Source organism: Ctenopharyngodon idella, chromosome 19 (assembly GCF_019924925.1).
Source record: "Ctenopharyngodon idella isolate HZGC_01 chromosome 19, HZGC01, whole genome shotgun sequence".
Classification (NCBI taxonomy): domain Eukaryota; kingdom Metazoa; phylum Chordata; class Actinopteri; order Cypriniformes; family Xenocyprididae; genus Ctenopharyngodon; species Ctenopharyngodon idella.
This window is the reverse complement of record NC_067238.1, coordinates 20,196,220-20,218,802: the sequence shown is the minus strand read 5'-3', so window position 1 is coordinate 20,218,802 and position 22,583 is coordinate 20,196,220. Positions and strand designations below refer to the sequence as shown.

At 40.4% G+C, this 22,583-nt stretch overlaps 2 long non-coding RNA genes across 2 annotated transcripts; one reads left to right on the top strand and one right to left on the bottom strand.

The window, feature by feature from the left end:
* Positions 1-3,679: 3,679 nt before the first annotated feature.
* Positions 3,680-21,724, bottom strand: LOC127501527 (uncharacterized). Its single transcript, XR_007926623.1, has 6 exons — positions 19,829-21,724; positions 17,794-17,833; positions 17,652-17,691; positions 17,389-17,543; positions 14,505-17,123; positions 3,680-3,913 (listed from the first exon to the last, which is right to left on the bottom strand). It is a non-coding gene; the product is annotated as an uncharacterized LOC127501527 (long non-coding RNA).
* LOC127501528 (uncharacterized) lies at positions 3,910-14,637 on the top strand. The gene is made up of 3 exons (XR_007926624.1): positions 3,910-4,124; positions 4,599-5,578; positions 14,524-14,637. It is a non-coding gene; the product is annotated as an uncharacterized LOC127501528 (long non-coding RNA).
* Positions 21,725-22,583: the final 859 nt, after the last annotated feature.

Below are 22,583 nucleotides of genomic sequence, written 5' to 3'. Positions count from 1 at the left end.
AGAGGACATCGTCTGTGATGTGGACGAAGTACTATGGCCAGATCCAGCTAGATGAAGAAATGATGCTTAGGTTTTTTTGTTTTTTTTAAATTAATGCTTTCTTTTTGTTTCCACAAATGTTTTTGTTTATGTACTATATTCTATTTAGAATGTTCTGATTTTCAGTGCAAAGAGCTTTCTGATCCCCCTATACACAGCAATGTCATAACAAATTTCAAGACCAGAAAGGTAGTAAAGACATTGTTAAAATTGTCCATGTGACTACAGTGGTTCAACCTTAAAGGGCACCTATTTTACAAAATTCACTTTTACATGATGTTTGAACATAAATATGTGTTAGCAGTATGTGTACACAACCACCCTATAATGATTAAAATCCACCCACTCCTTTTTTTTAACCCCATAAAAAAAACATAAGCAGTTGCAGATTACCCACCCATGACTGCTGACAGACTCTGCCGTATTAACAGACCCCGCCCTGAAAATTTCTGTGCAAGTGAATGGAGGGAGATTGGACTCCCTTCTGAAGAATGTTTCCATGTATGCCTTCTATTCATAGTCTGCAGTTTCAGTTCAGAGTGAAAGAACCTTTTGAACAAGGGTGCCAAACTCAGGGATGGAGCTAAACTCTGCAGGACAGTGGCCTTCCAGGAACTAATTAAACACACCTAAACCAGCTAATAAATGCCTTCAGGATTGCTAGAATCCTATTGATGTAATCTCTTGTGGGCATGTAATCTCTCGTTGCCTTTCTCGCTGCTCAGATTGGTTTGCGTCTGTAACTCCGTATAGCTTTGTTGAATCTCTTACTTTTATTCACTGTTGCTTATTTTTTTTATTTTTTTTTTTATTACCTTATATGTAATATTGCCTACCACACTAATGTAATCTTTAAATCTAAATCGCTGTTACAACGCGTCTGCGTTTGCAGCGCTAGCTTGTTAACTTGTTAAGTCTCTCCCGCGCCCCTTTTTCAACGCGTTCTTCAAACAGCTGTGGTAAGTCGCTAGCTTGTTATCTTTGAATCTAAATCGCTGTTACAACGCGTTTGCGTTCACAGCTCTAGCTTAGCTTGTTAACTTGTTAGTCTCTCGCGCGCTCCTTTTTCAACGCGTTCTTCAAACAGCTGTGGTAAGTCGGATCAGTCTACAAACACGGTGAGTCATGTCATCCTCTCCCAGCATTGCTACCTGTTCCATCTGCCACATGTTTACCATAGCTCTCTCTGTCAGCGACGAGGGAATTACATGTCATAAATGTAGGGAAATAGTCAGGCTGACAGAGAGAATCTCAGAATTAGAGACAAGCATCCAAACTTTAATCGAGGATAGTAAGAATGCAAGGGCTTCAGATACTGTTTTGGATGCGACTAGCTTAGAGAACTCTGTACATTGTCTGGTTCCGGCTGTAGAGCCCGCGCAGCAGGGCACTTAGGTAACAGTGAGGCGGCCTAGCCGCGGAAAACACCACTCTTCCGTTCCGATTAGAACATCAAACAGGTTCTCCCCACTCAGTGACGCACCCACTGAGAATCCTGTTGAAAGTGCCCTAGTTATTGGCGATTCTATTACACGGAACGTGAAAATAGAGACACCAGCCACCATAGTCACATGTTTGCCGGGAGCCAGAGCACCTGACATCAAAGCAAATTTAAAAGTGCTGGCTAATGCTAATTGTAAATACTCTAAGATATTCACGTCGGCACTAATGATGTTCGACTTCGCCAGTCGGAGATCAATAAAATTAACATTAAAGAGGTGTGTGAACTCGCAAGTACAATGTCAGGAGAAGTAATTTGCTCTGGCCCCCTTCCTGTTCGTCGGAGTGATGAGATAGTTAGCAGATTATCATCACTCAATGGCTGGCTGTCTAAGTGGTGTCCGCAAAATAATATAGGTTTCATAGACAATTGGAAAAGTTTTTGGGGCAGACCTGACCTGTTGAAAAGAGATTGTATTCATCCCTCCCGGGATGGTGCTGCTCTTCTGTCTAGTAATATGGCATATAGTCTTAGAGCTGAAACATGACAAACTGGGGCCCAGGTCAGGAAGCAGACAGACTGGCTAAACCGACCGTCTGCTAGCTGCCCCACATTACAGAAGTCAGATAATTTCCAACACATAGAAACTCTTACACCTAGATATTATCAAATAGAGACTGTGTCTGTACCCCGAATTAGTAAAAACAAAAAACTTCCAAACCCATTTAATAGTAAAAATTTAATTGATGTTCAACAAATAAAAAATAGAGATAATAATGCTAAACAAACGATAAAACTTGGGTTGTTAAATATTAGATCCCTTTCTTCAAAATCACTTATTGTTAATGATATTATCAAAGATAATAATCTAGATGTGCTGTGTTTGACAGAAACTTGACTAAAACCGGACGATTACATTACTTTAAATGAGTCTAGTCCTCAAGGTTATGATTATCGACACAATGCTCGTCAGAAAGGCAAAGGGGGAGGTGTTGCTGTAATCTATAGTAATATTTATGGTATTAGTCAAAAGTCTTTCAAATATAATTCCTTCGAAACTATGGTACTTTACGTAACATTATGTAAGTTGACATTTGTGCTGGCTACTGTATACAGGCCACCAGGACACAATACAGACTTTATCAAAGAATTTGCTGACTTTCTATCAGAGTTAGTACTAGCTGCAGATAAAGTCCTTGTTGTTGGTGATTTTAATATTCATGTAGATAATAAAAAAGACGCATTAGGATTGGCATTTGCAGATATTCTAAACTCTATTGGTGTTAGACAACATGTGTCAGGACCCACTCATTGTCGTAATCATACTTTAGATCTAATATTGTCACATGGAATCGATATCGATGCTGTTGAAATTCTGCAGCAGAGTGACGACATCTCAGATCAGATCTAGTCTCGTGTATACTACATTTAGTCAAGGCGGCTAAACTGCCTCCATGCCATAAATATGGTAGAACCATCACTTCTACCATTAAAGATTGCTTTATAATTAATCTTCCTGATCATTTTCATCGCCTTAGCATACCAGACAGCTTAGAAGACCTCGATGTTGCAACAGAAACTATTGCCTCTGTCTTTTCCAGCACATTAGACTCAGTTGCTCCTTTGTGTTTAAAAAAGATTAAGGAAATTAATCCAATGCCATGGTACAATGAGCACACTCAGGCCCTAAAGGTAGCAGTCAGAAAAATGGAGTGCAGCTGGAAGAAATCAAAACTAGAAGTATTTCGTGGAGAGAGAGAATGATTGAGTACAGAAAGGCCTTAAAATCTGCTAGATCTGCCTATTTTTCAAAACTCTTAGAAGAAAATAAACACAACCCTAGGTATTTATTTGATACAGTGGCTAAATTAACAAGAAATGTGTCTTACAAAGCTTCAACTTCTGATGTTTCCAAAGAGCACAGCAGTAATGACTTTAGGAACTTCTTTACTTGCAAGATTGATAATATTAGAGAAAAAATAATAACCATGCAACCGTCTACTACAGTATCGTGTCAGATAGTGCATTGTAGTGTCCCTGAGGAAAAATTCAATTCATTTACTGCTTTAGGAGAGGAAGAATTGTCTAAACTTGTTAAATCATCAAAATCAGCAACATGTATGTTAGATGTAACCCAGGTTACCAAGAGCCCTGTTTATGTAAAACAGAAAAAGGAATAAAAACCATAACACTCGTGAATATGTAAATCAGTGCTTTATTTTAGTAGCATTTGTGAAATAGAAAATAGGAAAATGCATAAATTCAAAAAGAAATAAAACTAATTTGAAAAATTATTCAAATAAAACAATGTGAAGATTGGTCCAATGAGGAGAGCGAAGAGTTAGCCCCGCCCTACGATCGGGGCTGTGCGAGAGAGAAGACGAAGCGAGAATGCGCGATGCGAGAGAGAGAAACAGCAGTTCCGACGTGGTCCTGAAAAAGAAGAAGAAACAGAATTAGAACACATAAATTAGCAGTTAAGAGAAATAACAGAGTTGGAGAGGAAAAAAATGTGAATTGAACGTTGTCAGTCGATTATCACGGTTGATGCTAGCGCAAACTGTTACAGAGGAGAGACAAACTTCCAGAGGTTGGAGTTTGGCCTGTCTGGAAACTTCATAACTAGAAAATTTGAATTCTCTTGGTAAGTGAAGTGATTAAACCCTCAATTACAGAGGTTGTTTTGTATAAATGTTCTGTAAATGGTGTTTAACCATCAAATGCGGTTGTATTATGTGCAGTAGTATATAAAAGATGTATAAAAGCTAACCCTCTGTTTAAAAACGGGAGGAATATCGGGTGGATGTGTTAAATAACTAATGTTCAGATTTAAAAGTTTCTTTAAGCAGTTTACAAGTGTTGTTTTAATGGGTTTTTGTCGTATATTCGAGCTATGAGAAATGGCTGATTGTGACGCACATGTGATACGGGCAGATGAGGCCTAAGCGCGTCATTTGAAAAATGCTCTTAGCATGTCTATGCAAATTTCAAAGTGCTAATGTTAAATGAACATGGAGTTAAATATGTTGAAATGTTGTTTATTTGCAGATTAACTGCTGTAATGATGTATATTTTGAACGGAATGTCTAATTGTATTTTTGGCCTTGTCTTTTGCAAGGTTGGGTTTTTTTTTCCGTCCTTCCTTTCCCTATCTTCTGTTTTTCCATCATCCCTTGAGTCGGGTGCAGCATATTTTCTGGAACCGGACGATCGCGAAGAAGACTTTGAACTTGAACTGTCCCTGCATTGCACTAAAAAAGAGACTGCGAGCAGGAACTGGCGAGCCATGCCCATATAAGGATCGAGCTACGAGAATCAAGAAAGTGGTAGGATTGTGCATACGCTTTTCCTTCGTTTTTTTTTCTGACTGAACTGTGTTGCTCAGAACTCAATTGCGGAAGAAGGATCTCGTGTAAGCAGCACTGAACTGGAGCTAAAGTTTGGTGAAACCCTAATCCACATTGAGACTGTTATTGTGAGCAGTAAGGTTGATCTATTGTAAATTTCTTTTAATTTCTACTGATTTTTTTTTTTACTCTCAAATTCCACTGTTCTTTAGTTTCATTTAATTAATTGGTTTTATTTTATTTATTTTTTGTTGTTGTTGTTTTTCCGAAGAACGAGAGTGAAAAAGGTATTTCGAAGTGTCATTTGGAAGAATTGTATTCATAGTCAAACTCAAAGTTATTCTCTATATTAAATAAGCCAATTAAAAAACCAAATTGAATAAATATGTGAAAAGAAATTTTATGCCCATATTAGCAGAGTAAGAGTCAGTTAATTTTATTAGGTTGAATCTAAATAGGTCAAAAGGAGATAGACAAACAAATAATAAAAAGTACTAGAACTAAATAGACAATTTAAATATATAAGGGATTATAAGAAGAATACATTTATTTATTTATTTATTTTTTTTCATTCATTTCATTCTCCATTACCCCTTTTTGATCACTATTTCCCCTTTTTTTTCTTTTTTTTGTTTGTTTGTTCTGATGATGTATTGAAACTTTGGCTTATTGTTATTATTTTTTTTCCCTCCCATTATTGCATTATTAACATTCTCTTTAATACATCTTACCTGTTTCTAATGCAGCCAGTGTTGTCGTCATTTCCTTCTACCATTGTTGCTGACACAGTCTCTTGAGCGAGTCTGATCTTCTGGTCGCTGGTCCAAATCTAGAAACGGTGTATTCCTTCTCTGCTCATTTCCGTTATTCACTGTTTGAGAGGGAGGGTCGCACTTGCGCCGCGACGCGCGTTACAGAAAGTTGGCGAGCCAGCCAGGAGACTGTTGCTTAGCAACAAGGACAGCAGTAGGAAAGGCAGAAAACGAGAACATTTGTTACGAAAAAAAAAAACCCCAGAGAGCTGACCTTACTTTGCGATAATGGACATCATAGAGAGAGAAAACGTGAACGTGGAAAGTGCGCTCATAGTCAAAGGCCTCACATTAACCGAGACAGATAGCGAGCTAGAGACATTCTTGCAAAAGTATGGATCAATTAGACGTAATTTGATAATTGATGACCAAACTTCTGAGTTCCATCACCATGGTATTGTGGAATATGCTCACAGCACTTCCATGCTGAACTTAACACCCTTGTTACCCTTAACCCTGGGAAGTCTCTCAAACCCGAGTGTTACATTCCAAGTACGAGCTCTGGCTAGCGTCTGTAAGCAGACAGCTAGTGGTACGGTCACTGAAGAGTATCTTGAAACGTTGAAGGCCCTTGCTAGGGGAAGTGGGAAGCCTTTCTTAGATGTGCTTCAGGGGGAGTTGGAAAAGCTTCAGGAAGCCCACTCCGCTAACCGTACTCCGGTAAGAGCACAAAATGCAAGCTTTAATGATTCTCAGAGTGTGGAAGCAATCGTTCCAGAACCTGTATGTTGTTCCCCGATGCCCTTGTCTTCCTCTGCTGAAACAGTAGAAATGCGAACCCCAGAATCAAAAGACCCAACCAAGAGGCGGGAGGCCTCTATGGCCTTCCCAAATCCAGAAACCGTTGTTGATGGTGTTACCGTGACTACTAACCCTACTTTTCCTGCGAGCATTGCTGACCCACCGGGTATTCAAAGAATGGTAGTAGAGCACATAGTGAAGACTGCTGATGCCACAATGGCACAGCAGGCCTCAGTTCGACTTAGGGTTTTCTCAGGGAGGAGCCCGCGTCCTCCAAATGAACCTGATTTTGATACTTGGCGAGCAAGTGTAGATCTCCTGTTAAGTGACCCGTCGGTTTCAGACTTGCATAGGGCTCGGAGGATCTTAGATAGCTTGTTGCCTCCAGCCGCAGACGTAGTGAAGCATGTGCGACCTCCAGCTTTGCCAGCAGTATATCTTGAATTGTTGGAGTCAGTCTATGGTTCTGTAGAGGATGGTGATGAACTGTTGGCCAAGTTCATGGGCACCTTACAGAATCAAGGAGAAAAGTCATCAGATTTTTTGCATCGGTTGCAAGTTATTTTGAGTACAACGATTAGGAGGGGAGGCATTGCGGAGAGAGATCACGATCGTTGCCTCTTGAAACAGTTCATGAGAGGGTGTTGGGACGATGGTCTCATAGCCAGTCTTCAGTTAGGAAGGAGGGAGACTCACCCACCCACCTTTGCTGAGTTGGTTGTATTAATCCGAACAGAGGAGGGTAAGCATGCCTCCAAGGAAGAGCGTATGAAAAAGTACCTTGGGTTGTCAAAAGCTCCTAATACCTACCCGAGACCACGAGCTGCCACTCAGCAAGTATCAGTTTATTCTCATGAGACACCAAATTCTGACACTTCTGAAACAGACCTCATAAAGAAACAACTTGCAGAGGTCCAGGCCCAAGTTGCTAATTTAGGTCAAACCACAGGCCATAAGCGGCCGAGTGGGTCCTCTGAGAAGGTGGAGCTGAGCACTTTGAGGAAAGTAGTGGAAGATTTGCGTACTCAGGTAACCACTTTGAAAGCATCCATGGCTCAAGAAGTAAGGCGCGAAAATTCAGATGACTCAGAAATCGCTAAGCTGCGACAACAAGTTGTTGAACTGCAGGCTCAGAGTGTTGCTCAAAAGAGTTATAGAGACTACTCCCGTGAGACTGCTAGTCCCCGAGTTTTCCCGCCTCAGAATTTGTTCGAGACAGACATTGGTAGAAGTGCTAGAAGGGCCCAACCAATGACCAATCGGCCTCGCCCTGGATATTGTTTCAGATGCGGAGAAGACGGGCATTTGGCTGTTGCTTGTGATAATGCTGCGAACCCCACAAAAGTTGAGGAAAAGAGGCGTAAGTTGAGGGAGCAACAGGCTCAGTGGGACTCGCTGCGTGGTCATTCCTCTTTGCCTTTAAACTAGGGGAAGTCTCTGTAGCGGGGCATACAGAGACGAGGTGTAAAAGTATCCGCCCTAGATGTTACAGGCAAGAGCCTGTTACGAATAGTCGTCATAAGGCACCGCTAAAAAGCCTGCCGAAGGGGTTAGTAGGGGTTAAGTGCACTGCGCAGATCGTTATTGATGGAAAGGAAGTAGATTGTCTCCTAGACACAGGGTCTCAGGTTACTACAGTTCCCCAGTCATTCTACGAGGCACATTTGTCTGATTACCCGCTGAAGTCGTTAGAAAATTTGTTGGAAGTGGAGGGAGCCAATGGGCAAGCCGTGCCATACTTGGGGTACACTGAGCTGACTTTAAAGTTTCCTAGAGAGTTCGTAGGCGTTGAAGTCGAGGTCCCCACGTTAGCTTTAATAGTTCCAGATTTAAAGAGTCTGTCGCAAGTTCTTGTCGGAACCAACTCCCTGGATGTGCTTTACAGCCTTTGCATTAAGGAAAATGAGAGTAGCCCTTGTTCGAGTCTCCACGGATATCAGGCAGTGCTTAAAGTCCTTGAGGCAAGGTGGAGGCAAACTAGCAGTGAAGCATTAGGACAAGTGAAGCTGGTAGGGAATCTTCATGAAGTTGTGCCTGCCGGGAGCACAGTGGTTCTGAATGGATACGTTCAGCTTCGGGAACCCTGTATGGAGAAGTGGGTAATTCTTGAACCACCATCAGCTCCATTTCCAAGCGGCCTCATGGTTGCGAGCTGTGTGCACACATTGCCTTCTAAACGCTTCTCTCAGCTGTCAGTTCTACTTAAGAATAGTACTAAGACAGATTTAACTATCCCCCCTAAAGCCGTATTGGCTGAGATCCATGCTATACAGACAGTCGTAGAGAAAACAGCCCAGAATTCAAGCAAGGTTGAGTCACCAGCACCTACCCACGCCAATCTTACCTTTGATTTCGGAGACTCTCCCTTGTCTTCAGACTGGAGGGTGCGGATAACAAACCTGTTAAATTCCATGCCTGAGGTCTTTTCTTTACATGATCTTGATTATGGCTGTACAGGTCAAGTAAAACATCAAATCAGACTAACTAATGAGACACCCTTCAAGCATAGGGCGCGTCCGATTCACCCACAGGACATTGATGCTGTTCGAAAGCATCTTCAGGAACTAATGACTGCTGGAGTTATTCGTGAGTCTGAGTCCCCCTTTTCTTCACCCATAGTGGTAGTCAGAAAGAAAGATGGCTCGGTACGGCTCTGTATCGACTTTCGGAAATTGAATTCCCAGACGATCAAAGACGCATACGCTCTGCCCAATCTGGAAGAAGTCTTTTCTGTACTTACAGGCTCAAAGTGGTTCTCTGTGCTTGATTTAAAGTCTGGGTTTTACCAAATTGAGATGGATGAGGCTGATAAGTGCAAGACTGCTTTCGTGTGCCCTCTTGGATTCTGGGAATTCAATAGAATGCCCCAAGGAATCACAAATGCGCCAAGTACGTTCCAAAGATTAATGGAGCGGTGCATGGGTGATCTTCACAGGAAACAGGTGCTAGTCTTTATTGATGACCTGATAGTCTTTTCAGAGACCTTGGAAGAGCACGAGTCGCAGTTAGTACAGGTCCTCAATCGGCTTAAACAGTACGGGTTGAAGTTGTCGCCTGAAAAATGTTGTTTCTTTCAGACATCAGTCAAGTATTTGGGGCATGTTGTCTCGAGGGATGGGGTAAAGACTGACCCGGCTAAGATTGAAGCTCTTAAGACTTGGCCAAGACCTACAAATTTGAAAGAACTGAGAGCGTTCTTAGGATTTGCAGGGTACTACAGAAGGTTCGTGTGTGACTACTCGAAGATAGTCAAACCTCTCACGGGACTCACTGAAGGGTACCCTCCACTTCGTAGGGGCCGCAGTGGGAAAGGAGAGGGGGGTGAGTACTTCAATACCAAAGAGCAGTTCGGTGATCGGTGGACCATTGCATGTCAGAATGCCTTTGATGTCATCATTTCTAAGCTGACCTCCGCTCCTGTCCTGGGTTTTGCTGACCCCAAGCTCCCGTATACGCTTCACACCGATGCCAGTACTACGGGGCTTGGTGCGGCATTGTACCAGGAGCAGGACGGGCAGATGCGGGTAATAGCATTCGCCAGTAGGGGACTGACAAAGAGTGAAGCAAAATACCCCGCACATAAGCTTGAATTTTTGGCCTTAAAGTGGGCTGTCACAGCCAAGTTCAGCGACTATTTGTACGGTGCAGATTTCATTGTTGTAACCGACAGTAATCCCCTGACGTATGTTTTGACTTCTGCAAAGCTTGACGCTACCAGCTACCGCTGGTTGTCTAGTTTGTCGACATATACTTTTAAGCTCCAATACAGGGCTGGGAGTCAAAACCAGGACGCGGACGGGCTTTCCCGGCGTCCACATGGTGAGCCTTTGGATGATCTCGTCTCTCAGAAAGAAAGAGAGAGGATCAAGCAGTTTACACTTCACCACCTGGCGGAGCCTGAAACCGGGTCTGAGGTTCTCATGGCGGATGTGGTGAATGCCATTTGTGAGAGGCATCAGGTGATTGGTTTGCTTGAAAGCCCTGACTTGGCACACTCTCCAGTTGCGTTGGTCGAGTCCCTCACTCATAGCGTTGATGCTTTGCCGAATGAGTTTCAACACGAGGTTGAGCATGGTCTTCCTGATCTCTCTAACATCTCAGAGGCCACATTAGCAGAATGGCAAGGGAAAGATCCAGAGCTTGAGGTAGTAATTGGATGGATGAAGAATGGGACTAGACCAGGTACTCTGAGGGGTCAGCCACCTGATATGGTATTGTGGTTGAGGGAGTGGAGTCGACTTGAATTGAGGAATGGGGTGCTGTATAGGAGGAAGCAAGAGCAAGGGGCTTTTCATTATCAGTTAGTGCTACCAGCTAGGTTAAGGGAGATAGTGTTGCGCAGCCTCCACGATGACATGGGGCACTTGGGTATTGAGAGAACCCTGGACTTAGTGAGGTCCAGGTTCTTCTGGCCTAAAATGTCCCAAACAGTTGAAAAAAAGATCAAAACCTGTGAACGCTGCGTGCGCAGAAAAACGCCTCCAGACAGAGCCGCTCCTCTGGTCAATATTCAAACCAGTAGGCCTTTGGAGTTGGTCTGTATGGACTTTTTGTCGTTAGAGCCAGACCACAGCAATACCAAGAACATATTGGTTATCACCGACCATTTCACAAAGTACGCCGTGGCGATACCGACCCAGAACCAAACAGCTCGTACGGTCGCAAAATGTCTGTGGGAAAATTTCCTGGTGCACTATGGGTTTCCTGAGAAGCTACATAGTGACCAAGGGCCCGATTTCGAATCCCACACAATCAAGGAATTGTGTCATGTTGCGGGTATTCATAAAATTCGTACCACGCCTTACCACCCCAGAGGTAACCCGGTAGAACGTTTTAACCGGACGCTTCTCCAAATGCTGGGAACTTTGGAGAATGAGAAAAAGTCTAAGTGGAAGGAGTTTGTAAAGCCCCTAGTGCATGCATACAATTGTACGCGCAATGATACAACTGGGTATGCTCCTTATGAGCTCATGTTTGGGCGGCTGCCTCGCTTGCCAGTGGATTTGGCTTTCGGCTTGCCGATAGAATCTCCTGCAAAATCCCACTCTCAGTACGTGAAAGATCTGAAAGACCGGTTGCGAGAGAGCTACGAGGTAGCTAAGAAGAGTGCTGCTAAATTAGCAGAGCGTAACAAAAGAAGGTTCGATGAACGCGTAGTTGCTTCTACTTTGGAGGAGGGTGACAGAGTTCTTGTGCGCAATGTTAGGTTGCGAGGGAAGCATAAGCTCGCTGACAAGTGGGAGCAAGGTGTCCAAGTAGTAGTCAAGAGAGCGGGAGACTTACCGGTGTACACTGTCCGGCCAGTTGGGCAGAGTAGTCCTCTCAGGACGTTACATCGTGATTTGTTGTTGCCCTGTGGATTTTTGCAGCCAGATCAACATGAGCAGCAGCCTAAGCAAAGAGTTTGCAGGCCTAGGACTAGAGCTTGTGCAAATAATGAGTTACAAGAGCCAGAGTCTGTGTGTGAGGACTCTGGGTCTGAGGATGATCAGTTTCTTAGTCCTCCGTTTAGGGATAAGCTGAACTTTGAAACTCGAGTTTTAGTGAATCCGGAGCCATTACCCTGCCCAAGATCCCAGAACGTCAAAATTGACCTACCTGTTAGTGAACCTGTTGGAGAGAGTGTACCTACCTGTAGGTATTCAGGGGAGAGTTTAGAGGAACCTGTAAAGGAGTCCTTACCTGATTGCGGACCTGTAGAGGGAAGCTTACCTGAATCAGGAGAAGTAGGAATGTCTTCTGATGAGCTAGAGTTAGGTCCCATCGATGCAGGATTGGATCTCTGTTCCAAGTTGGTAGATGAGTTGCATGCCCAGGAGACCGAAATGGAAGCAAATTGTGAGGGTGAGAACAGGAGTAGAGAGAGTCCAGTTCCGAGCAAAACTATGGATGCTGTAGGTGACCAGATTGAACAAGTGAATGACACTGAGTTTGAGCACGGAGTGATTCCCAGGCGTTCAAAAAGAGAGAGGCAGCCTGCAAAAAGACTTGAGTATCCCCAATTGGGAAACCCGCTTACCGTGGTGATTCAATCTCTGTTGCAAGGTCTGAGTGCCGCATTCAGCACTTCTTTAGAGGCGAATGTTGCTTCTGCTGATACTGTGCCTGTGGTTGTATCTCAACCCCAAAAATATGCAGATGCAGCGGGACGTGCATGTATTCAGGAGGGGAGGGTGTAACCCAGGTTACCAAGAGCCCTGTTTATGTAAAACAGAAAAAGGAATAAAAACCATAACACTCGTGAATATGTAAATCAGTGCTTTATTTTAGTAGCATTTGTGAAATAGAAAATAGGAAAATGCATAAATTCAAAAAGAAATAAAACTAATTTGAAAAATTATTCAAATAAAACAATGTGAAGATTGGTCCAATGAGGAGAGCGAAGAGTTAGCCCCGCCCTACGATCGGGGCTGTGCGAGAGAGAAGACGAAGCGAGAATGCGCGATGCGAGAGAGAGAAACAGCAGTTCCGACGTGGTCCTGAAAAAGAAGAAGAAACAGAATTAGAACACATAAATTAGCAGTTAAGAGAAATAACAGAGTTGGAGAGGAAAAAATGTGAATTGAACGTTGTCAGTCGATTATCACGGTTGATGCTAGCGCAAACTGTTACAGAGGAGAGACAAACTTCCAGAGGTTGGAGTTTGGCCTGTCTGGAAACTTCATAACTAGAAAATTTGAATTCTCTTGGTAAGTGAAGTGATTAAACCCTCAATTACAGAGGTTGTTTTGTATAAATGTTCTGTAAATGGTGTTTAACCATCAAATGCGGTTGTATTATGTGCAGTAGTATATAAAAGATGTATAAAAGCTAACCCTCTGTTTAAAAACGGGAGGAATATCGGGTGGATGTGTTAAATAACTAATGTTCAGATTTAAAAGTTTCTTTAAGCAGTTTACAAGTGTTGTTTTAATGGGTTTTTGTCGTATATTCGAGCTATGAGAAATGGCTGATTGTGACGCACATGTGATACGGGCAGATGAGGCCTAAGCGCGTCATTTGAAAAATGCTCTTAGCATGTCTATGCAAATTTCAAAGTGCTAATGTTAAATGAACATGGAGTTAAATATGTTGAAATGTTGTTTATTTGCAGATTAACTGCTGTAATGATGTATATTTTGAACGGAATGTCTAATTGTATTTTTGGCCTTGTCTTTTGCAAGGTTGGGTTTTTTTTTCTGTCCTTCCTTTCCCTATCTTCTGTTTTTCCATCATCCCTTGAGTCGGGTGCAGCATATTTTCTGGAACCGGACGATCGTGAAGAAGACTTTGAACTTGAACTGTCCCTGCATTGCACTAAAAAAGAGACTGCGAGCAGGAACTGGCGAGCCATGCCCATATAAGGATCGAGCTACGAGAATCAAGAAAGTGGTAGGATTGTGCATACGCTTTTCCTTCGTTTTTTTTTTCTGACTGAACTGTGTTGATCAGAACTCAATTGCGGAAGAAGGATCTCGTGTAAGCAGCACTGAACTGGAGCTAAAGTTTGGTGAAACCCTAATCCACATTGAGACTGTTATTGTGAGCAGTAAGGTTGATCTATTGTAAATTTCTTTTAATTTCTACTGATTTTTTTTTTTACTCTCAAATTCCACTGTTCTTTAGTTTCATTTAATTAATTGGTTTTATTTTATTTATTTTTTGTTGTTGTTGTTTTTCCGAAGAACGAGAGTGAAAAAGGTATTTCGAAGTGTCATTTGGAAGAATTGTATTCATAGTCAAACTCAAAGTTATTCTCTATATTAAATAAGCCAATTAAAAAACCAAATTGAATAAATATGTGAAAAGAAATTTTATGCCCATATTAGCAGAGTAAGAGTCAGTTAATTTTATTAGGTTGAATCTAAATAGGTCAAAAGGAGATAGACAAACAAATAATAAAAAGTACTAGAACTAAATAGACAATTTAAATATATAAGGGATTATAAGAAGAATACATTTATTTATTTATTTATTTTTTTTCATTCATTTCATTCTCCATTACCCCTTTTTGATCACTATTTCCCCTTTTTTTTCTTTTTTTTGTTTGTTTGTTCTGATGATGTATTGAAACTTTGGCTTATTGTTATTATTTTTTTTTCCTCCCATTATTGCATTATTAACATTCTCTTTAATACATCTTACCTGTTTCTAATGCAGCCAGTGTTGTCGTCATTTCCTTCTACCATTGTTGCTGACACAGTCTCTTGAGCGAGTCTGATCTTCTGGTCGCTGGTCCAAATCTAGAAACGGTGTATTCCTTCTCTGCTCATTTCCGTTATTCACTGTTTGAGAGGGAGGGTCGCACTTGCGCCGCGACGCGCGTTACATAGACCCTATACCGACTAAGCTATTGAAAGAAATGCTTCCAGAGGTCATAGATCCTCTTCTTAATATCGTCAATTCATCTTTATCACTAGGATACGTACCAAAAACTTTTAAGCTGGCTATTATTAAACCTCTTATTAAAAAACCACAACTTGATCCTAGAGAATTAGTCAATTATAGGCCGATCTCAAATCTCCCTTTTCTGTCAAAAATACTAGAAAAGGCAGTATCATCACAACTATGTTCCTTTTTAGAAAGAAATGGTATCTGTGAGGATTTCCAGTCAGGATTTAGACCGTACCATAGTACTGAGACTGCTCTCATTAGAGTTACTAATGATTTGCTCTTATCATCAGATTGTGGTTGTATCTCTCTATTAGTGTTACTGGATCTTAGTGCTGCATTTGACAATATTGATCACAATATTCTTTTAAATAGACTCGAAAATTATGTTGGCATTAGTGGAATTGCATTGTCATGGTTCAAATCATACTTATCTGACCGTTATCAGTTTGTAGTAGTAAATGAAGACATGTCATATCGATCACAAGTTCAATATGGAGTAACACAAGGCTCAGTACTAGGACCGTTGCTGTTCACTCTGTACATGCTACCCTTGGGAGATATCATTAGGAAGCATGGCGTTAGTTTTCACTGTTACGCTGATGATACTCAGCTCTATATTTCTTCGTGCCCTGACGAAACTTACCAATTCACGAAATTAACGGAATGCATAGCTGATATAAAAAATTGGATGACCAGTAATTTTCTACTACTAAATTCAGAAAAAAACAGAGATTCTAATTTTTGGACCAAAAACTTCTTCACGTAATAACCTAGAATATTGTCTAACACTTGATGGCTGCTCTGTTAAGTCTTCGTCGTCAGTTAGGAACCTGGGTGTGCTCTTTGATACCAATCTTTCATTTGAAGGCCATGTTACTAGCATCTGTAAAACGGCATTCTTCCATCTTAAAAATATATCTAAACTACGACATATGCTCTCAATGAAAAATGCAGAACAGTTAGTTCATGCGTTCATGACCTCAAGGCTAGATTACTGTAATGCTCTACTGGGTGGTTGTTCTGCTCGCCTGATAAATAAACTACAGCTCGTACAAAATGCAGCAGCTAGAGTTCTTACTAGAACTAGGAAGTATGACCATATTAGCCCAGTTCTGTCAACACTGCATTGGCTTCCTGTTAAACATTGTATAGATTTTAAAATCTTGCTAATTACTTACAAAGCACTAAATGGTTTAGCTCCCCAGTACCTGAGCGAGCTCCTAATTCATTATAGTCCTTCACGTCTATTGCGATCTCAGAATTCAGGCCAGCTGATAATACCTAGAATATCAAAATCAACTGCAGGTGGTAGATCCTTCTCCTATTTGGCACCTAAACTCTGGAACAATCTTCCTAGCATTGTTCGGGAAGCAGACACACTCTGTCAGTTTAAATCTAGATTAAAATTGCATCTCTTTAACCTGGCATACACATAACACATTACCAATTTATATTTTCAAATCCATTAAAGGATTATTAGGCTGCATAAATTAGGTCAGCCGGAGCCGGGAACACTTCCTATAACACCTGATGTACTCGTTACATCAGAAGAAGAATGGCATCTACGCTAATATTAGTCTTTCTGTTTATCCCGAGGTTCACCGTAGTCAACCGGATCCGGGCCATATCCAGGTGAGACCAAGGACCTGCACCTTGACACGACCACAACGCAGCCCTGACGTATCAGCAGAGATTGAGTCAACTAGATCATCCACTGTGAGGGCCTCATCGACATGACAGCCACGACACAGTTCCTCAACAACCGTCCATACCGGCGTGATCCTCAATACGATCCTCAATTGGATGGAACTGGAATAAATACTTTTAATGTTGCGATCCTATTGGACTTATGATAGCAACCTGAATTGTAACAAAGCACTGTTGGCCAGAGGAGAACTGGCACCCCGACTAAGCCTGGTTTCTCCCAAGGTTTTTTTCTCCATTTTAACACCAATTTGCCACTTGTCTGCCACCTGATGTCACCTGATGGAGTTTGGGTTCCTTGCCGCTGTCGCCTCTGGCTTGCTTAGTTGGGGACACTTGACATTTGACTTGACATTTGATATTCAACAGTGCTTTGATCTGCCTGCATTGACACTATTCTTTAAGAGCTGCTGTGCTGCTGTGCTGTGCAGCCAAACAATGTACCAGTTATCAATGTAAAGCTGCTTTGACACAATCTATATTGTAAAAAGTGCTATATAAATAAAGGTGACTTGACTTGACTAGAAACTTCCAGGCAGGTGTTCTGCGGGACAGTGGCCCCCCAGGAGCGGAGTTTGACACACATGCTGTGGACTGACCATCATCTGCTTTCTTGAAGTGCTCTTCTCAGCTTTTGATCCCTTGGGGTTTATCTTGAAAAGGCACCTGTCAAGCAAACAACAAACAACACGAGTAATGAAACAGACTCTACTATAGAACTCTTTTAATAAATTAACAGTAAAAATATCAGAATAGTGGAAAATGGCACAGAGCATGTTTGTAGAGGGAATTTGCAAGAGAGACAGTGTGAATGCCAGAGGGTCTACGTCTACATTAACCCAGATACTTTTGAATATTTTTCTTTATGTTTTGGCCTTTGTTCCACACTGAGATTTTTTTTTTGTCCTGAGAAAACTTTATCATTTCTTACGTTTTACAGCATGCGCAGGAAGATGATTTAAGAGTCTTCCGACATCTCAGTGTAAACAGAAACTGAAGTTGTAGGGTGCAAACTCAACAGTATCACTGAAAGTGGTGCTGTGGCTATTGACAATGATTTGGTCCACAGAAAACAAAGTACCCTTCCTGTTATTCATATAGACAAGAGAAGAGATATGTAACTTTTTGTGAAAAACAAAACATAAAAACATCAATTCTAGCAATTATATTATCTTTAAATGGTGCAAATCTCACCTTTTCAACATATCTTTAATATCAGAAACTCACAACTTATCTGCAGAGAGACAGAGAGAGAGAGACAGACTTTTTGTGAGAAATAAAACATAAAAACATAAATTCAAGCAATTATATTATCTTTAAATTGTGCAACTCTCACCTTTTCACCATGTCTTTAATATCAGAAACTCACAACTTATCTGCAGAGAGAGAAACATGAGTGCATGGGACACATTAATTTACAAATCCATAATAATGTAAAGAAACGGCTGATGAAAATTCAGCTTTGCATCACAGAAATAAATTATATTTTAAAGTATATTCAAATGGAAAATCATTATTTTTCTGTATTTTTGTATCAAATAAATGCAGGCTTGATGAGCATAGGGACTTCTTTCAAAAACGTTAAAAATACTAGGCCTAATGTTTCCAAACTTTTGACCGGTACTATATATATATATATATATATATATATATATAATTCATGTAGAGTCAATCCAGTGGCGTGCAGTGGTGTTCTGAAATGAGGAGGCACATTTTTTATTTATTTATGAATCAAATGTAAATTCACATACATTACTCTTAACGTTGGCACATCTTCCTTGTTAAATGAACATTACATTACATCGAAAAAGAAAAAAAGAAACCAAATACAATTCTATTTTGTAATTTTACATTAACAGTGTATTGTAATAAATGTTCTATTTATCAAAACCAAGTCAATCTCATCAAGTTAGTGTTTTAAGCATTTCTACATTAATTCCAAAATAATAACTAAAGGCAGTAACAATTTAAACAATATATTTTATTTGTGTATTGATGTTTTTCTTTTTAATAGTCAACTTAGGCTATTTTGGATCATCAGTCATGCTCTATAAACACCGTCTGTCACAGACACGAAGATGTATTTTTAATTTCACCAAGCTGATTGCACTAAAAATCATGTTTTCAGTCCATTTCAAGTTTGATTTTGACATGACATAAAGCGGTGATATCTAACTGGGTGATCTGTTTACTTACTTTTCAATTATTGTTCTCATTGACGCCATCATTTGTTCATTCAAACTGACATGCAGAACGTGCACATAAACAAGAGGCGGGATTTATCGCACAAACCAATCATATCCAATCATAACCAATTACATCCAATCATAGCGCGATGGAGACATTGCCTCCTCTCACGTGACTTTCCCCCATTCATTCTCAATTACCCCCCACAAAACCCACCGCACGCTATAGGGGGTCTAAAGGTTTTCTATAAGTGACTCCTGCTGTAACTTTACCTGCAGGTGTCGCTGTTGGGCAGTGTTCCTTTAGAAATACGAGTGACTTGTGATCTTTTTAATGTCGTAATTTGTAATATTTGTGTTGTTTTATATGTATTATGGATTATTTTCTCATCCTATTTTTTTTTTTTTTTTTTTTTTTTGAGGAGGTACTGCCTCCCTTGCCTTCTCGGAGGAAACGCCGAAACACCCCTGATTCAATCCCAAAAAACTGTAAATCCACGCTACTCGTCGTCGGCTGTTTGGCAAAGTACATTTTTTCCTCAGATGGAAAAATGGCAGTAAGGTTAGGCCTAACTTACAGTGGAAACAAAATGGAACAGAAAGCCTAAACAAAATATGGAGGCCAATTTTAGGACTTTGATAATGTCAAGTAAATAACAAAACTACACCTTACTGTCAACTGATACGTATAAATTTAAACATCATAAATATTTCAAATGATTAACGGCCCGCACAGTGTTCGAACTATACCATGGACTTTGGGGGAGCCCCCTTTTTTTTTTTTTAATAAGGAGGGGGGGGGGGGGGGGGGGGGGGGGGGTATGGGGAGGGGGTAGTGGTGGTTCGTTCGCTTGCATGTGCCTCAAAAGAGGACTTACACTGAGTTACAAAGATATATAACAGCTACGACTGTGTGCACTACTTGCTTTATGCAAGCACTATAGATAAATCACTATACAGGATTTACCCTATTATACATTTTCAACATGAACTGATAGGTGATACAACGGTCTATAAACAAAGCATCAGGCTGTCTTTGAGTTCACATGAACAACGGCTAAAGTTACTCGTCAGGCTACAGAAGAATACCAAAATTCCTCCGTTCAATTAGGTCTAATACATCGAGAGTCACGCAGAGCTATAACAACCCAGCCACAACACATAATTGCAAATAATATGTCCTACCTTAACCAAAGAATATACACTAACAAGAAGCGAAACTCAATAGAACGTTCCATTGAAACACCGGCGCCCAGCAGTGGCCCTGCGTTTCCGCTATTTTGGCGTGAAAGCGACTCGGCAGTCCATTAGTTTCTATGGCAATATTAGCTGCTTTGTTAAAAAAAAAAAAAAAGAAAAAAAAAAAACCTACATTAAAGGAACACTCCACTTTTTTTTTGAAAATAGGCTCATTTTCCAACTCCCCTATAGTTAAACAGTTGAGTTTTACCGTTTTCGAATCCATTCGATCTCCGGGTCTGGCGGTACCACTTTTAGCATAGATTAGCATAGTTCATTGAATCTGATTAGACCGTTAGCATCTCATTAAAAAGAGTTTCAATATTTTTCCTATTTAAAACTTGACTCTTCTGTAGTTACATTGTGTACTAAGACCGACGGAAAATTAAAAGTTGCAATTTTCTAGGCCGATATGGCTAGGAACTATACTCTCATTCCGGCGTAATAATCAAGGAACTTTGCTGCCGTACCATGGCTGCAGCAGGCGCAATGATATTACGAATTGAACTAACTATGGGTAACTATACAGTAACTATGGGTTAGGGCACATGACGTGCAAGTGGGTTCTTTATTGTTCTGTTTGATCTCCTAGCCTATATTTATATATCTCCTAGGCTCAAACAGAGCAATAAAGAATCACTGGGACATGCCCTAACCCATCATGGTTACCATATTATTTGAACATAACCACACCACTACCTATGTTTTTTTTCTTGCCTAACACATAACCCACAAACCATCACACCTCAGACCACATGTGCTGCAAGATTCAGATTATAGGCAAACAATTTGAGCAATACAATTTAAGTGTTATTAACAATAATATATATATATAGAAATGTATTTTACAAGGTTAACTGTTAACATAATAGTTTATAGACTAAGTGATCTTCAGTGGGATTTTTTATATAAACGCTGTCATGCCGTCTTGTTGAGAAACTGTGCATATTTATGTTCACAAGGTGGCGCCAATGTCTGTGCATTAGAAATCAGACGAACTAGCATATTTGGCGCCTTAAATTTGTTTTATTACTTTTGATTGGCCGCATGATTCGTAAGAAGTTGCCATGTGTGCGAGAAAGAATCAGGTTCGGATTATCAGGAAACAATATGTAGCGGTTTTAGCTAATATATGAAAATACTTTTTTTGAATGATGATATTTTCTGACAACACTAGTAAGTTATATAAAAATGATTACAAAAGAAAAGTGGACCAAAAAGATGTAATATATCCTATCTACTGACAAAAACACTATCCGTTAGTTGGTCAGAAGAGAAATATATTTATTAGTCTCTTGGGGGAGCTCTTTATCACCCCATACAACTATTACTGAAGGGACTTCCCAAACAAAAAGCTTATTTGTTCTGAATGCCGCAGTTCACCACATTTCTGTTGATGAAACCATAAAGCTACACACCCCTACAGTTCCCCCTCTGGGAACTTTGGGGGATTATCAGTCCATTAACCGAACCAAACTGGCACAATGCCCTGTGCTAAACCTTTACAATTAAATGTATAGGCCTATATAAAGCTTATTTGAATTCTAACAATTTCATTATCTTAAATAAGTGTTTTGTTTATAGTGCACAATAGAATTTGGAGTATGTATGTCAAGGTGAATCACACTGAGGGCAGTGCTGAAATATTTAATATTTTAAAATATTATTTACATTTAGCATATGTTTTTATGTGCTTAACTGCCAGAAGTTGTTTTGTAATGTAGGTTATAAGTCCTCCATTTTGTTGGTACCAGTCAGGACTGTTGTTAAAAGCCCAACCCAGTGATTTGTTTAGTTTCATTATCATTTTTTGGGAATGAACCATTTTTTTTTATTTGTGATGACTCATTGAAGAAGGTTCTTTCAGATCCGTACAAACCTCTTTTCAACAGGCATGCTAAAAATTATGAGAATTTCCCCAAGTTTTCCCTGTTATGTCATCCACAATATCACTTTATAATTTTTATATGGACTGATCCAGTGGCAGTAAAACTGAATAATCATTGATTAGATTCAAAATAACTGTTTAAAGTTCATACATTTTGGAAGGGAGCGGCTAGTTTGCAAATGACCCATCTATCAGTTCCTCCCCTCCCCCAAAGCTTTGTTTTGGCGTGGCATCACCAACAAACTAAGAAAAGAAAGCGAAAGAGTGCCGGTTCGGGACTTTCCAGGGTGTTGTCATTATGTTTGGCATGTGATATTCAACCACTGGTGGCGTGATTATACAATCAAACCAAAAGTAGAACGCGCAGGAAAACTCATGTGCTTTGTCAGGTCTTGCGGAGACAAGAAAAAAATGGATGCTTTAAACACAATCTTGCATGGCACACTAAAATGATGGTCTATTGTGTTAACTTGGACTGAGCTATTGTATCATTTGTTTCGGCTGTTTGTCTGTTGTTTTGGGGGGCTTTCCCGATACAATGTTTGTGGCAAAACTAAAAAAAAGTCCATAAAAACCATTTTATATTTCATCACTCTTTAGCCCCTTCATTTTTGTGTACTGAAATTTCAGTCAGTTACCATTTACCATATTTCGCTGAAAGACATATAGTGAAACAGAAACGTTTAATAGCCTGAAGTTTCTTAACATTGCATTAAATACTGATGCTCAGTATTATCTGTTAAATAGTTCTTAAATATCTTAAATAGTAAGTAATGCTTTTTCATCCCAACGGAGAGATTGATAAATAAAAAT